Source organism: Sceloporus occidentalis, unplaced genomic scaffold (genome assembly GCF_023333645.1).
Source record: "Sceloporus occidentalis isolate IW3139 unplaced genomic scaffold, rSceOcc1.0.p SCAF_6, whole genome shotgun sequence".
NCBI classification, from domain to species: Eukaryota; Metazoa; Chordata; class Lepidosauria; order Squamata; family Phrynosomatidae; genus Sceloporus; species Sceloporus occidentalis.
The window spans coordinates 48,434,371-48,448,718 of record NW_028316986.1 but is presented as its reverse complement, the minus strand read 5'-3'; the positions used below and the strand labels follow the sequence as shown (position 1 = coordinate 48,448,718).

General features: G+C 39.6%; 1 protein-coding gene across 3 annotated transcripts in view; it reads right to left on the bottom strand.

Annotated features, from left to right (window-relative positions):
* Window positions 1-14,348, bottom strand: part of LRFN2 (leucine rich repeat and fibronectin type III domain containing 2) — a 399,930-nt gene that overhangs the window by 257,906 nt on the left and 127,676 nt on the right. Inside the window, exon 1 of one of the 3 annotated variants that reach the window (XM_089529572.1) lies at window positions 8,177-8,243. The exons of the other annotated variants lie outside the window; for them this stretch is intronic. The gene's annotated coding sequence lies outside the window, so the exon portion shown is untranslated. Of the gene's footprint in view, window positions 1-8,176; window positions 8,244-14,348 lie in introns of those variants that run through there. 3 annotated transcript variants of the gene reach the window in all.

Genomic DNA, 14,348 nt, shown 5'->3' with positions numbered 1-14,348 from the left:
TCATGGAATTGCATATATCACCAAGGCTGCTGTGCCCTGACCTCATAAAAAAACATATCCATGTCCTCTCCTTCAAAATTTTGGAGTATCCAATTATGTTATCATGGTTTGAGCTCAGCACTATGACTCTAGAGACCAGGGTCCAATTCCTAGCTCAGCCATGAAACTCACTGGGTGACCTTCGACAAGTCACATGTTCTCAGCCTCAGGGCAAGGCAATGGCAAACCTCCTTTGAAAAAATCTCACCAAGATAGGGTCACCTTAGGATTGCCATAAGTTAGAAATGACTTGAAGGCACACAAAAACAAGAACAGAATAGCCAATAGTTCTCTCCAAATCACTTTGGGAGGGTATTGGTTATTAGTCACATTTGAATGCATTTTGACCATGGGGGGGGGGGGGGGAGCCAGTGGTAAAAATGAGTGGCTGTTGCCTCCAGGTACCAAGGAGGGGCAACAGTGCTCCCAACCAAAAGTGAAGAGTGTCAGTTGACTACCTCTCAATAACATACATAGGGAGCCCTGGTGGCACAGTGGTTAAATGCCTGTACTGCAGCCATTCACTCAAGACCACAAGGTTGCGAGTTCAAGACCAGCAAAAGGGCCCAAGCTCGACTCAGGCTTGCATCCTCCCGAGGTCGCTAAAATGAGTACCCAGACTGTTGGGGGCAAATTAGCTTACTTGCTAATTAGCTTACTTGCTGTTTACCGCTATGATCTTCGGAATAGTGGTATATAAATAAAACAAATTATTATTATTATTATTATACAGACAATATAGGAAAATAGGGAGAATAGAAGCATACACCATGCATAATATGCCAACATTTTAAACAAATCTTCCCCATTCCCCACTCCATCTCTCTCAGTAACCTTAACAATCATCTACATAATAGAAATTCAGCTTTAAATCAATCCTGTGATCACAGCATAATGTTTATAGAGCAGGGAAAATGAGTTGTTACATTAGTTTGTCTTCTTTGCTAAAAATACTAGATGGAGAATTTAATGATATTCCAGATGAAATCAAAGTTTTGACTCATACAGTCTGTTCAATCAGTACAAAATAGCAAATCTTTTTAATTTAGTTCACACATGTTCTTTTTCAGCCTGACAAGGAAATTCAGTTTGGTTTCCTGGTCAGCAGAAAGTACGACCCGCAGAATAAATAACCTTGATTTTTACAAGGCCCTTCGTTATTCTAAACCTATTTCTTCAGTATAGAAATCTTTTATCTGTTCAGTGTAAACCCTGCCTAGCTTTCATGCTTGCAAGATGAATAAATCCCATCTAGACATGCATTTTATCTATGCTTGTGCTAACACGGGGCTAGAATACAATGGTTGATTGACATCCAGAAATCAAAGCAGAGGTCCTTGCAAAATCTTGGCTCTTTTGCAAATCAGTAAAAAGAGACCTTACAAATCACAGACTGCTTAGATCTAGAGGCTTTGCCAACAAGTTTATTAGGAAATGTTTATATGAGAATTGATAACATAGGTTTAAACCTTGCACCTAGCTGCATACCTACAAATTAAGTACTGAGGATGCATATATGAATAAGATACATTAGCAAATGTAGCTACCTATCTATATAGATTTGCATATACCCACACCATAGATGTGTGCATACAAGGTTCAGCTTGGTCTGTGTTCCAGTGATTTGAAAAATATTCCCATTCAGCTCTGACTGATTTGGAGACCAACTTATTTAACTCTGAGATAGATCCAAATTTTGATTCAGAAATTCATGTTTTCAAGCCTGAAAACTAGCAAATGGCTGTATTTCCCCCCTCTTTCTTGTGACTAGTAGATGAAATGTGCAGGGAGAGGATTAATCCTGAAAATTTTCAGAACAAATGGGACTTAAGCTTTAATTTTGATTTTTTTAAAAATCCTAAACAAAATTGTGTGATATTTGCCACGATCCCAGCCCCCTCTGAAGATAATTAAGCCTTAGTTTTAAATATGTACATGCAGTTTTGTAAAACAGAAGGTGTTGTTTTTTAAAAACAGTTTGAAGGTTTCGAAAGAAGGATGCTATAGAATCATACAACCATAGAATCAGAGGTGGAAGAGACCACAAAGACCATCCAGTCCAACCCCCCTTGCCATGCAGGAACTTACAATCAAAGCACCCATGACTGATGGCCATCCAGCCTCTGTTTAAAAGATCTCCAAAGAAGGAGACTCCACCAATCTCCAAGAGAGTGCTTTCCACTGTCGAAGAGCCCTTACTGTCAGGACATTCCTCCTAATGTTGAGGTGGAATCTATTTTCTTGTAGCTTGCATTGTTGTGAAAATTGTTATGAAAATGGCATACAGTATCATACATATGACATATAGACACATAAGCATGGGCCTAATTAAGGGGGAAAATGTTCAAAGGCAAGGAGAATGAATTATTGCCTTGGAGTGAAGGTGCTGCAACAGTAACCACCAACACCAGAATTGGAAGTAAAAGGCCACAACTTTATTAACAAGAACAAGAACAGCTGAAAGTAGGGTTGGACTGAAAATGCATGAGGTCTGGATCTGTCATCAATCAATCCATTATTGATTGATCAACCTATTTGCTTGGTCATGGCCAAGCTTTGGGATAACCAAAGCGGGTGACCGGTTAATCACCCATCCGCCTCTCTTTTAACCAGTTGATCACATCTTCTCATCTCTGTCCTTTGCCACCAGGGAACACTGACACGATGCTGCCCCCACAATGGTAATGGTGCCAACACCAGCAGCGCCTGGTCCCTGTAGGACTCCTAATCCAGTTCTACACAGCTCTGGAAACCACGCCCACCAGATCCAAGACCTCTGCAACCACCCCTAGGAAGTTGTGATAGCACAACCCAAACCGAGCATAGGGAGGGAGGAGGGGGAGCTGGGCTGGAACGGTGCCGACTAGAGAAGCCACATAGCCTTAAATAGGCCATCAGACCAATTGGGAGCCATGAAAGAGGAGAAGCCCTGCTTCCCAGCTTCCCACCAATCACGGGCCCGGGGAGGCCCAGATCAGATGGCACTTCCAGCCCCGGCCCCGGCCCCGGCACCTGCTGGGAATTGAAGTCCCCAGCGCTGGCCTGGAATTGCCACCCCTGATACTGGCTGCAGCCAATCCTGGCCCAGCCGGCCCTGCCCAGTGCATTCTGGTGGTTATGCTGGGCTGGAAGGCCCCAGCAGTGGCAGCCTCCTCCCGAGCGGCAACGAGGCCGGCCCGGTAAATCAGCCTCATTTTTCTGTATGCAAGTCTCTCTCTCTCTCTCTCTCTCTCTCTCTCTGTATGTTGGCAACTTCCCTCATTGACTAGAACATTTTCTGCACTTTTTAAAGTTATGTGTGCATTAGCACTTTGCATTTAAGAATTTCTCACAAATGCTATGTAACCCTTGCAAAGATATGTATTCTTGAAGGCAAAATACCATTTTCTTGCAAGAAGTCTCACTGAGATGCTAAATGGTATTTTCCCCTCAACCCCAATACTATTTAATTAGTCCTCCCCAGAGACTGAAGAGCCTAATAAAACTGTTCTCTGTGATTAAAAGCTTGGGCTACTAATCAAAGAATTAGACCACAGCCTTCTCTTCCCCACCCCCTGTGACCACAGCTAGGTATGAAAAGAGTTGTCATTGGCCTCAACAGCCCCTATGAAAGTAACATCTTCACACTTTCTATGTTGCATTACATGAAAATTAGCCATGTACACCTTCTGAAAGTCTGTGGAGGAAACACAGGATAGATGTGCAGCTAATAAATATGAATAAAATAACAAATGAACTTGTGTTACACTGAGTCAGATCATTCATTTAACTGCAAGTGGCCTCTAAACCTCTTTCTCATGGTGCTCAAGCTCTTGACCTCACAAAGTTCCTGGATCTCTAAAATTAAAGAGAGAGGAGGGGGAGGGAGGGAGGTGGGGAGGGAGGGAGGGAGAGAGAGGCACCAAAACACTGCCTGGAAAATTAACCTCCTCCGGCCTACTAGCCCCCAGTAAAAAAAATGGCTGAACATTTATTGCTTCAGAATGATCACTTTTATGGGGTGATTTCAGCTGAAACCTTACTAGTGTACCTACCCTCGGGTTGAAATTGTCCCAGTCCTCATTCCAAACCTGATTTAGCTAACAGTTGCAATAATATTTTACATTCTTAGGAAATGGGCTTTGGGTGCCATATTCCTTAAACTATTTTTAATGGAAAATGCTGGACCTTCCATGTGAAATGCATGTCCTCCAACTTGATCCACAGTCTCTTCTGAGAACCTTTAAGACTGCAATTTTATACACATGATGAAATCAGCCAGGCTTAAAACTGCAGAATCAACATGCCTTGGGTCACAAGGCACAAGTTTTTCCCAGGCTTCTTCTACTGACTACCCATTCCTGCAGCCCAGCCCCTTCAAAATTAATCTGCACCCATTTATAGATGTCTTAAATGGGACAAGAAATGTGGAGATAAATTACTACTGCCTTGATAGCCCTTCTCAAGGCTGCAGCTTTCTTTTTCAAAGATAGCAGCCATATCATCCTATCCTTGCCCAGCTTTTGCTGAGATGTGCGACATACTTGGATAATAAGGGTTGTCTGTTTTCATTTGCTCTCAGCAGGGGATCAAAGAAGCCAGCAGCAGCTTTGACACCTTGCCAAAAGTGAGTGGGTGGTACTCAGCTCACTGGAGCTTAGCATTTGCAAGGCATGCTGGGATGGAAATGTCATTATGGTGAAATTGTCCCCATAAGAGATTTCCTCATTCTCACAAACATTCATATGACACACACACACACACACACACACACAGAGAGAGAGAGAGAGAGAGAGAGAGAGAGAGAGAGAGATGCCAGTCCTAAATATAGCTGATGGGGTAGTAGTGATAAATGGCCACTTAAGCATACAGGTAAACTTTGAACTGACAGGAGAAAAGGAATGTAAAGTATCCCACACACATACTTTCTCCTTCAGTCCTACAATGCATTGACAACAAAAAAGCAAAAATAAATAAATAAATAAATAAATTCTGCTTTAATATAGCAAGACAAAGTTCTTTCCAAAAGGGTACTTTGAAGCACACAGGCTGCCCAGCACTGCTCTGTAGGTCAAGGTTATTTTTAACTATAGCCTGCAATAAGTGGCCAAGGATTTTGTCTTTTTTTCTTCTGCTATTTTATCCAGGAAAGGTTAATAATAAATCCATGAAAGTAAATGCCGTGGGAATTTAGGGATCTCCAGAAGTGATAAATCAAAGAGCTTTCTTAGCCCACTGTTATTGTTTCTGATCCAGCAAAGAAGCAACAGCAAAAAATGTCCCAGTTTATACTGTGCATTAACAAAAGTACAAAGCAAACAAACAAACGACATGAAAGCAAGGAACTCTTCAACTTTTAATACACAAAGCATTTCACGATGGATGATGAGCAAATCGTTTAGTTTTAGCAGAGGAGATATTTCCATATTTGTTCGGGATCTGCTATAGCTTTTTTATACATTATAGGACAGATATATGAAATCCAGTCTATCTATACTTATACTTTTCCCACTTCATGATTTTTCAAAAAAAAAAAAAAAAAAATAGAGTAAGGATGGAGAAATCTGACAATTTCCCTCCACATTCATGCTTGTAAAATTTCAAGCTCTTTCTGAGAAAATTATGAAGAAATTTGGGAAATTCTTCCCAAAAATGAGTCTAACAGTATCCTCAGCCATATGTGCTCATCAAATTTCAATAGCTACAGCTATTCCCAGCATTAAAAGGCAATGTGATACTTCCTTACCATGGAACAAAACAAGGTGTCTCTCAGGAAAAAAAAAGATGGCAATCTTACTTAATCTCTACAAACCTCATTGAATACATAGTGTTTCAAAGTCAGAATTTCCAGAGCTAAGCACTGAAAGTGAACTGCCTGGAAGAGAAACTCTCTGTTTTATTTTTGCCCACATCTATTTTTTAAAACAAATATCTTGAATGTTTTCCATCATATTTATGAATAAATTAATGTAGATTAATTTTTTTCTTCATAGATTTGTTATCCTGAATGATGATTTACTGAATAATATCCTCATCCTTCTTTAAAACAGAGAAATAATAATAGGTTGGAAGAAAAGTTGATGATCATATAGTCAGTCATCCTATTTCTTTATTTATTTATTTGCTTTGATGAAGACAGCATCATATTATTTGGAACTAAATGCATATATAGCTTCTCATACTGTTATATATTGAATGTGTGGTTTGTAAGGAGGTACAAGAGACTTGGTTCAGCTACAATGCAATTCAGTCTCAACAAAGAATGCAAATAAAGTCTGCATCTACTGTGTTGTCTCTGTAATGCTTTTTGGAATCTGAAGGTGCATATGTTCTCACTTTCACAGCTCCTGCTATGAGCTGAAAACTCATTCTGCTTTACAAAGATGAAGCTTTTTCAGGAGCTGTATAATGCCTTTTAAACTGGCTTGTCTTTCCAATGTGGGAGTTAGAGGGGAATAGGTCACAAGGTTTGCCATCTGCTGTGGTTAGTTTTTTCATTACATTTCAAACCAATTTGGGCAGCACAGTTCACATTTACCTTTATAGTCATCATTACTTGGTCCCAGGGAGAGATGAGACAAAGCCATAGAATGAAAAAGACAATCTATCTTCAGTGTGAATAAATATATATAAAGAGAAACATGGATGGATTGTACAGAACCTTCCTAATTAACAATCTCACTGGCAGGCTCCTGCTTCACATTTATTAATTCTGTCCTCCAGAATAAGAAAGTAAAAGCAGGGTTACAGTATTCCAGCTTCTTTGGGCCAAGGACATAAACTTTATACAGGTGGTTGCTAAGGGAATACAGCAGTTTGTTTCAGGGAAGACTAGAGTCCCAGAGTCCCATCCACTGGCTGAGATACTTTCTGTGTCCAGTTTCCATGCAGTGGAGATCACATCTCCATAAGGCCCTGTATCCATTCAGATGTAGGTGCTTGGAGCTTATGGGATGTGCCTAAAATGGAAGGGATGGGTCATGTGTACCAAAATGGGAATGTAGGCATGTATGTTAGGGTCTTTGCGCTCAATTCTAACTCAAGAACACCAATGGACATTCTATCGCATGAACACCAACACCAATTTGACTGTGTCTGGACTCTCCACTCCAACCTATGTTTCTCAGGAAGTAGGCTCTATGAAAGCTCATGCTACCAGCTTCTCTCTTTCAGTTAGTCTCAAAGATGCTACCGATCCCTTTGCATACTGATTTTCCAGACTAACATGGCTATGTCTTTGAATTCTACCATTAGCCCATGTCCAGGTTAACACATTTTAGGACCATCCACACAGGGCTGTAATGAAATAGAATCTCAATGTCCTTAAATAAGGTGCCAAGGTGCCTTTCATCTAGGAGAACATTTATCATTGTATGAGTTAAGGTATATGGATGGGGATGTAAATGTTTCAGCATGATTTCACTTGGATCTGCGGGGGGGGGGGCATTTATTCAACACTAGTCTGAGGAGACATCATCCTGCTTGAAAGAAATGATGTTTTAATGAAAGTAATGCTTGATTCATTCCCATAAGGGATAATTTATACTGAGATTCATTCAACTGTGACTTGCCAGAACTGACACTGCTAGATGATTGGATCCCCATTTTTTCACCTTTTCAACATCCCCACCCGATTAGCTCCAGAGGTTTGAAAGACCCCCTGAAAAACATCTAGGAGGGCATTGAGATGAAGACCAGAGTGAAGAAGAAGAAGTTCCACTGTATGGGTACAAGTATGCTTGACAGATGTTTCATGACCCATGGAGGTATGGGTTTTGGATGCAGACTTTGTATTCCATACATTTGCTCCATTTCTTGTCCTAACTCTGAATGTGCTGCACCTATTTGGGTTCAATTTCAACATAAGGTTTTTGAAACTGACTAATTTCAAATAGATTTAAAAGCACTTATAAAGACAAGTGATCCCAATCATTCATTTTACCAAGCCAAAGGGTGTGATATAGTGGAAGGTGGTGGCTTCTGTGTCATATAAGTGGAGATTCTGCTCTGGGTTATAGTCTGAACTTTAAAACACCTACCCAAAGTGCTAATCCCTATCCTCCAAATTCAGCCCCTTCTATAGCTTCTTCTATAGCTTCTTTCAAGTTAAAACTACAACCTGGATTCACCACTTCTGTGGTAGTCTGCAATGACTTACAGTTTCCCTTCATGCTGATGTCTTCATGTCCCTCTTTCCAACTCTATTATATCGAGTTGTGCTTCTGTTACAGGTGATCATACCTCTGTAGGAAGACCAAAGGATGTGAGATGAGCTGTTATCACCATGGAGTCACAAGAAATAATTACATCTTGAGGTCATGGCATCTCAGTGGTAGCAGGCAAGCTGAATGGAAAGAAGTGATCACCTTCATCCTTTGCATCCTTTGTTACATGCCCCTAAGTCTTACCCTCGACTTATACACGGGTCATATAAAAATCCATAACTTTGGCCCCCAAAACTTGCTCTCTACTTATACATGAGATCAACTTATAGTTGAGTATGTACGTCTTGATCATATTTATGGAAAGGCGGGATATAAATAAAAATTATTATTATTATTATTATTATTATTATTATTATTATTATTATTAAAGTGCTGAAGAGCTATACCTCGCCCAGGCAAATGGCAAACAGCTCACACATTCAAAGGAGAGGGGATGGATTTCTTAAACTTTATCAGTTCATTCATAAGATGAATATGATTGTGTAATAAAACTAGGTACATGAGTTAAGAATAGAATAAGAATTGTCCAAATGTATTATTTCATCTTACTTTTATCAGCAGTAGATCAGGGACTGGGGACTGTGCTTCACCCTGAAATGGTGGAAAGACATGTTTCTTTGCTCAGTCTATGAACTATCCATGACCAATATGGCTCTTATTTATTATCACTAGAGTGCACAGGACTAACACACTATATGTAATTAGAAATTATTAAATTATGGCGCGTTACAGACCGTCCAAAACGGGCGGTCTTGCGCTGCTGCCAGTTGCTCCGCGAGAGAGCCGCAGCAGCCAAACTGCGCAGCTCCCTCGTGGAGCAAAAAGAACCCCCAAAATGGCACTTCTTCTTGCGCCCCAGATGGGACGCCGCGAAGCACTACTCGCACACTTGTGGCGTCATATCCGGGGCGCGACGTACGGACGCTATGCATCTGGAGGGCGCCACCATTTTTACACCCCCATCACATGCTAGGGGTGAGGCCGGTGTGGATGCTAGGTCCTCAGCCAACCCCTAGCATGTGACGGGGGCGCCGCAAAGGCCCGTTTGTAACGGGCCATAGACATGGATTGGCACTCTTTTTTCCTTTTTTCTTTTCTTTTTTTCTTTTCTATCTTTCTTTTCTTTTCCTTTCCTTTTTTTTTTCTTTTTGAAATGAGCAGGATCAGAAAATGAGCAATCTATAAACCATGCAATTTTAATCCTGCTACTCGACAAGGTCATAAAAGGCCAATAGAACACTTAAATCTCACTTAAGCTTTCTTTTGAAGGCTTAAATGGATATTAGCTACTGGTGAATATATGAGAATACACCACTTTCCATAAAGGAGTGGGTTTTTGTCTGATCACAAAATAGATCTATGTGCATATCAGATGACTCTAGTTGGCTGCAATTCAAATGACAGAAGATGTATAAGATTTTGCTAGTTATCTTGGAGAAGTGAAGATGACACTGAGATACTTTGGAAGAGGAATCATAGCTTAAGACAACCAGGCTGAGGCAAAGACTGGCAAAGGGAGCTGAATATATTATTTATTCCAAAAGATAACATTTGACTATGTGATATCCTACAAGAGAGAGGAAAATGCATTTATACAAGGTATACATTGCAAATAAAAGGTATATTGGTAATTGTCTTTCTCCACTGAATTATTCCTCTGCAACATTTTGGAGCCTTAAAATATGTGGGAAATACTATGTGTTTTCTGCACAGTGAAGCAAAAAAAAAATTGCAATAATTTATCCTCACATGTGTGGATGAAATAGTTGTGGATTTATATGTAATAAGGAAAGGGGGTGTGGGAAATGGGGAGAAAGAATGAAGGCAATCTTTCTCAGTGGTGGCTTCAGGACTTTGGGGATGAAGGCAAAGGGATCAGTCTCTCTTGGCTGGTTCTTCCAGAAACAGAGTGAGAAAGGGAATCCCTGTTTTCCAAAGTCACGAATCACAAACAACTGTAGGATTTCTTTTCTTGTGAGGAGAAGAGAGGGCAGTGGGATATACCTTAAAACTCTATAGCTGGTTTAGCTATGTTGATGGGACTGGAGCCTTCCCACCATGTGTTGTTGTTGTTGTTCGCTTTCAAGTCATTTCTGACTTATGGCAATCCTAAACCAAATCTGTCACATAGTTGTTGTTGTTGTTGTTTTGAGGGGGAGGACTGTGAATGTGTGACTTGCTCAAGGTCACCCAGTGGGTTTCTATGGCAAAATGGGGAACTGATAATAAAGATGACACAAAAGATGAATGAACAACAATAAATATGATATACCAGCAGTTCTCAGACAATCTTCTGAGGAACCCCAAATTCTTCAGAATCTCATAAGATGTTCCTCCACAGGAAGATCTTTAATTAAATATTCTAAATAAGTGCTATTTCTATGTGGAAGATAACTTGCTTCCTATGCTGAAGAACTAGTCCATATCAGCATGGTCTTATAAAGATAAAGCATACAACTTAAAGAGAAATTGCTGGAGGAGGTACTAATAATACAACACTAACTTTCACATCAGGAATATTTCTGATTTAAAATAAATCTCCAGACCTCCTGCTAACCTGCTCCCTGTGGAATATTATCCAATAAGTAAGCCAATGTGTTATTTATAAAAAGTTTGTATATTGCATGAAAAGCACAGCAAAGAGATTGCCTGAAACCCCAAATAAAGTAAAATAAAATAACGCAAAAATAAAACAAAGTATTATTTTGCTCTTTCACCTTTAATATTACATCCATCTTTCCCCCTTCCATGCCATGGCAGTAAAATGATTACAGTGCTTTAGGCTGTTTCTAAGCCTACACTATAGATACTCTCAGGGAAAATTCAGATACTGTTGTTGAAGCAAACATGAACTCAAAGGTCTGGTTTCTTGCTGACGTACTGAAATATATTGTGCCATGTAAAAACATAGTACACAGTCTGAACAGGAAAATAAATGCTCCAGGCCTGTAAGTAAATGTGGAAAGGTCTGAACCCAGGAGAGTTGTGTCTTTCTATATGCTTTGAAAAAGGAAGGAAGGAAGGAAGGAAGGAAGGAAGGAAGGAAGGAAGGAGGGAGGGAATTTAAGCTATTTTGATCTTTATACACATAATTGTCTACTTTTCATGATTCAGTGGTTCCAAAAGGAACATATTCAACAGGGTTAAATATTCCAGTTAAATAAAATAGTACATGGAAATGAAATATTATACATGTAATTGCTATTTAGATATCTTACAGTATAGGTTAGCAATTAATGCTCTAAGATTGAATCTGCCCCACCAAGGGTATCAATAGTACAATTGGAGCGCAAGGGTCCATTGCTGCTGGTACACACACACACACATCTTATACTGAATAGAGAAAAATATCTATTTAGAAAGCAATATTTCTGTGAACCAGTCAGTTTTCTGCACTGAAAATTTGCATTTGGAGTTGAAATCACTGGGTTGGGAAGGGACAGAAAGGAAATGAATTCATGTATTTTGTAAAAACAAAAACATTTTGGCTCCTGCACAAAAATGTTATTTTTTGTCCTGAAAACACATTTTAAACCTGAAAAGAGGTTTTTCTGCATGGAACAGTGATATGTATATTTGCTCAGATTTTTTTTCCAAGAACTGACATTTGAGTAATTTGAACAGAAAACCTCTGTTTTTGTAAAACAGCAATTTGCCAAAGGGATTCATTCTGAAAGGACTTGTGCACAAAGAGGACTGTAATGAGCAAACGTTGGCATCCTTCTCTTCCACTATTACTATTCTACTATTAATCTTTGAAGTTCCACATAGAATGGTACTGAAGCAAAAGCCAACTGGGAGAGAAAGAGCTTGTGTTCCTCCACAGGAAGATCTATATTGACATATTCTAAATAGGTGCTATTCCTATGTGGAAAACTTGTTTCCTATGCTGAAGATGTGGATGCAGCCCACACCAGCAACTCAGATATCTGTCATAGTGAGCCCTGAAGAGCCTTAACTATATAAACTGTGACAGGGATTATATGGACCCAAATGAAGAGGGGCTGCTCTTTGAGGGCCTTCTCTATTGTGGTACCTCAGTTACTGAATGCCCTCCTCTTTGAGGACCAATGGATTCCAACACAGTTGTCATTCCAGTGTCCATATCATGGCTTTTTACTAAAGCCTTTGGAGCTTAATTGATTTTATTTAGTGTGCACATGTGCATACCTTCCCACTGTCCTAGTTTGGCTGGGGTAGTCCCAAATTGTCCCAGTTTCTTTTGCTTTCTCCCACTTTCTGCTTTGTCTTCAGTTTCTTTCAACTGCTTCAAATTGAGTTAGATAGCTGCATTGTCAGCAAAAACAAGTTAGTCGAAAACAGGCTACAGATGGGGAGCAAACACAGAGTTGAACCTTAAGTCACCTGCAACTTCATTAGGCTTCATTATAATATTAACATATTTGCCCTGAAAGGCATGAGTAGAGCTTTAAATGAACATGTGATGTATGTGAAAGGTTGGGGAACATACCAAGGGGAAACATGCAAGAAGCAGACCAGAAAATTGTGCAAGAGTGGGTAGAGCCAGGTAAGCTGATTGGTCCACCTGTATATGCTATGAACCTAGCTAAGCTTTAAAAGTGTCTGCAAAATGCTGTTCTGAGACTCAAACCATTGGCACCCACCTCCCTAGCTGTTTTCTGTCTTTTGCCTTTTGTCTGAAAATAAACTCAGAGCTTCAATTCAACAAATGGTTGTCTGGACTTCATTCTGTTCCTGTTTGGTGACTGTGGGCTAGAACAGAGTTCCACATCCCCATTAAGACCTTTTGCCATCTTAACTGCCCTCTGTTGTTGCTTGGTCACACACATCCCAGTTTTCATCTGTTAAACTGATAAATAATTTAATATGTTTTTAGTCATTGTAAAATCATTGTTCTAAACTGCATGTACTGAAATCTGTCCTGAAATTTTTAGCTACAGAGAAGAATATAAATATTTTAACAAACATGTATGAGGGTAGAGAGCTAGTAGAGTAGTGGTTGCAGCAGGAGACTGAGAAGACCTAGGCTAACATTCCCGCTTAGCAGGTAACCATGGAGCAAGCATTTTCTTTTATACTAATCTATCTCGCAGGTTGTAATGTGGGTGAAACAGGAGTGCATGAAGGAGCATATGCCCATGTGTTCTCCAGATAAATGACCAGAAATAAAGAAGTATTCCCATCACATCGCCAGCTTTGCCTCCCTTTTCTTCTGAAAAAAAAAAAAAATCCCATTTCATAAATTCAATGAATTCATTTCAAGGGCTCATAAAATATTCGTGAAATATGATGCCCAGTGTGGCTTATACCTGGTCTACTATAAAGCAGACTGAATAACTGAACAGAATGAATAATCGGTTCTTCTGTCTATAGATATCAAACAAGCTTCTTCTCTGAACTCTTTGGCAGGAAAACATGAACCCCAAACACACACATGAACACAGGTGCCAGTCATATTGTTTGCATTTTCTATCTCCACAAAGAAATTGGGGAGAGGGGGAAGAAAATCATACATTTAAAACAAATCAAATGGAGAGGAAAGTAAACAAGCGAAATTGTTTTACAGCTGCAGCCCTGAAATTATATTTATGAGATAACTGGAATGCCACTGAGAGGTAGAGTTCTATACACTGAGTGAATCAAGCTCTCATCTCCAGATTGCGATCAGACTAAAAATGGAAAGGTTGCTTCTTCATTTCTATAGTTTTCTGTCATTGTCTCCATTTTCTCTCAAGAGTCCTCCATATCCAAATATCCAGTTGTTCAACACTATATTATTCAAAACTGATAGGTATGAGTGCAGGGAGTGAAGGATGGCAAGAGGAAAGAAGATCAAAGCAGGGATGTGCTAAGATTTGATTTCCTCTGATTTTTTATGCAAACTGATCTGAATGCTGCTTCTCAGATGAATACTCAGTTCAAAATATAGTTATCAGTTGGCTTTTATAGCTCTCCAAATTTGTGACACAATTTGTGGCTCCTAAACTATACTCAAACTCATAAAGAAATTCATGTTTTAAGTTAAAATGTTTACAAATTGTTTACAAAAAGGCATTTTAAGTCTCATATGGGAGAAATAAGTAGTGGATTTTAGGGTCAAATGTGTGTAAACACATATATTTC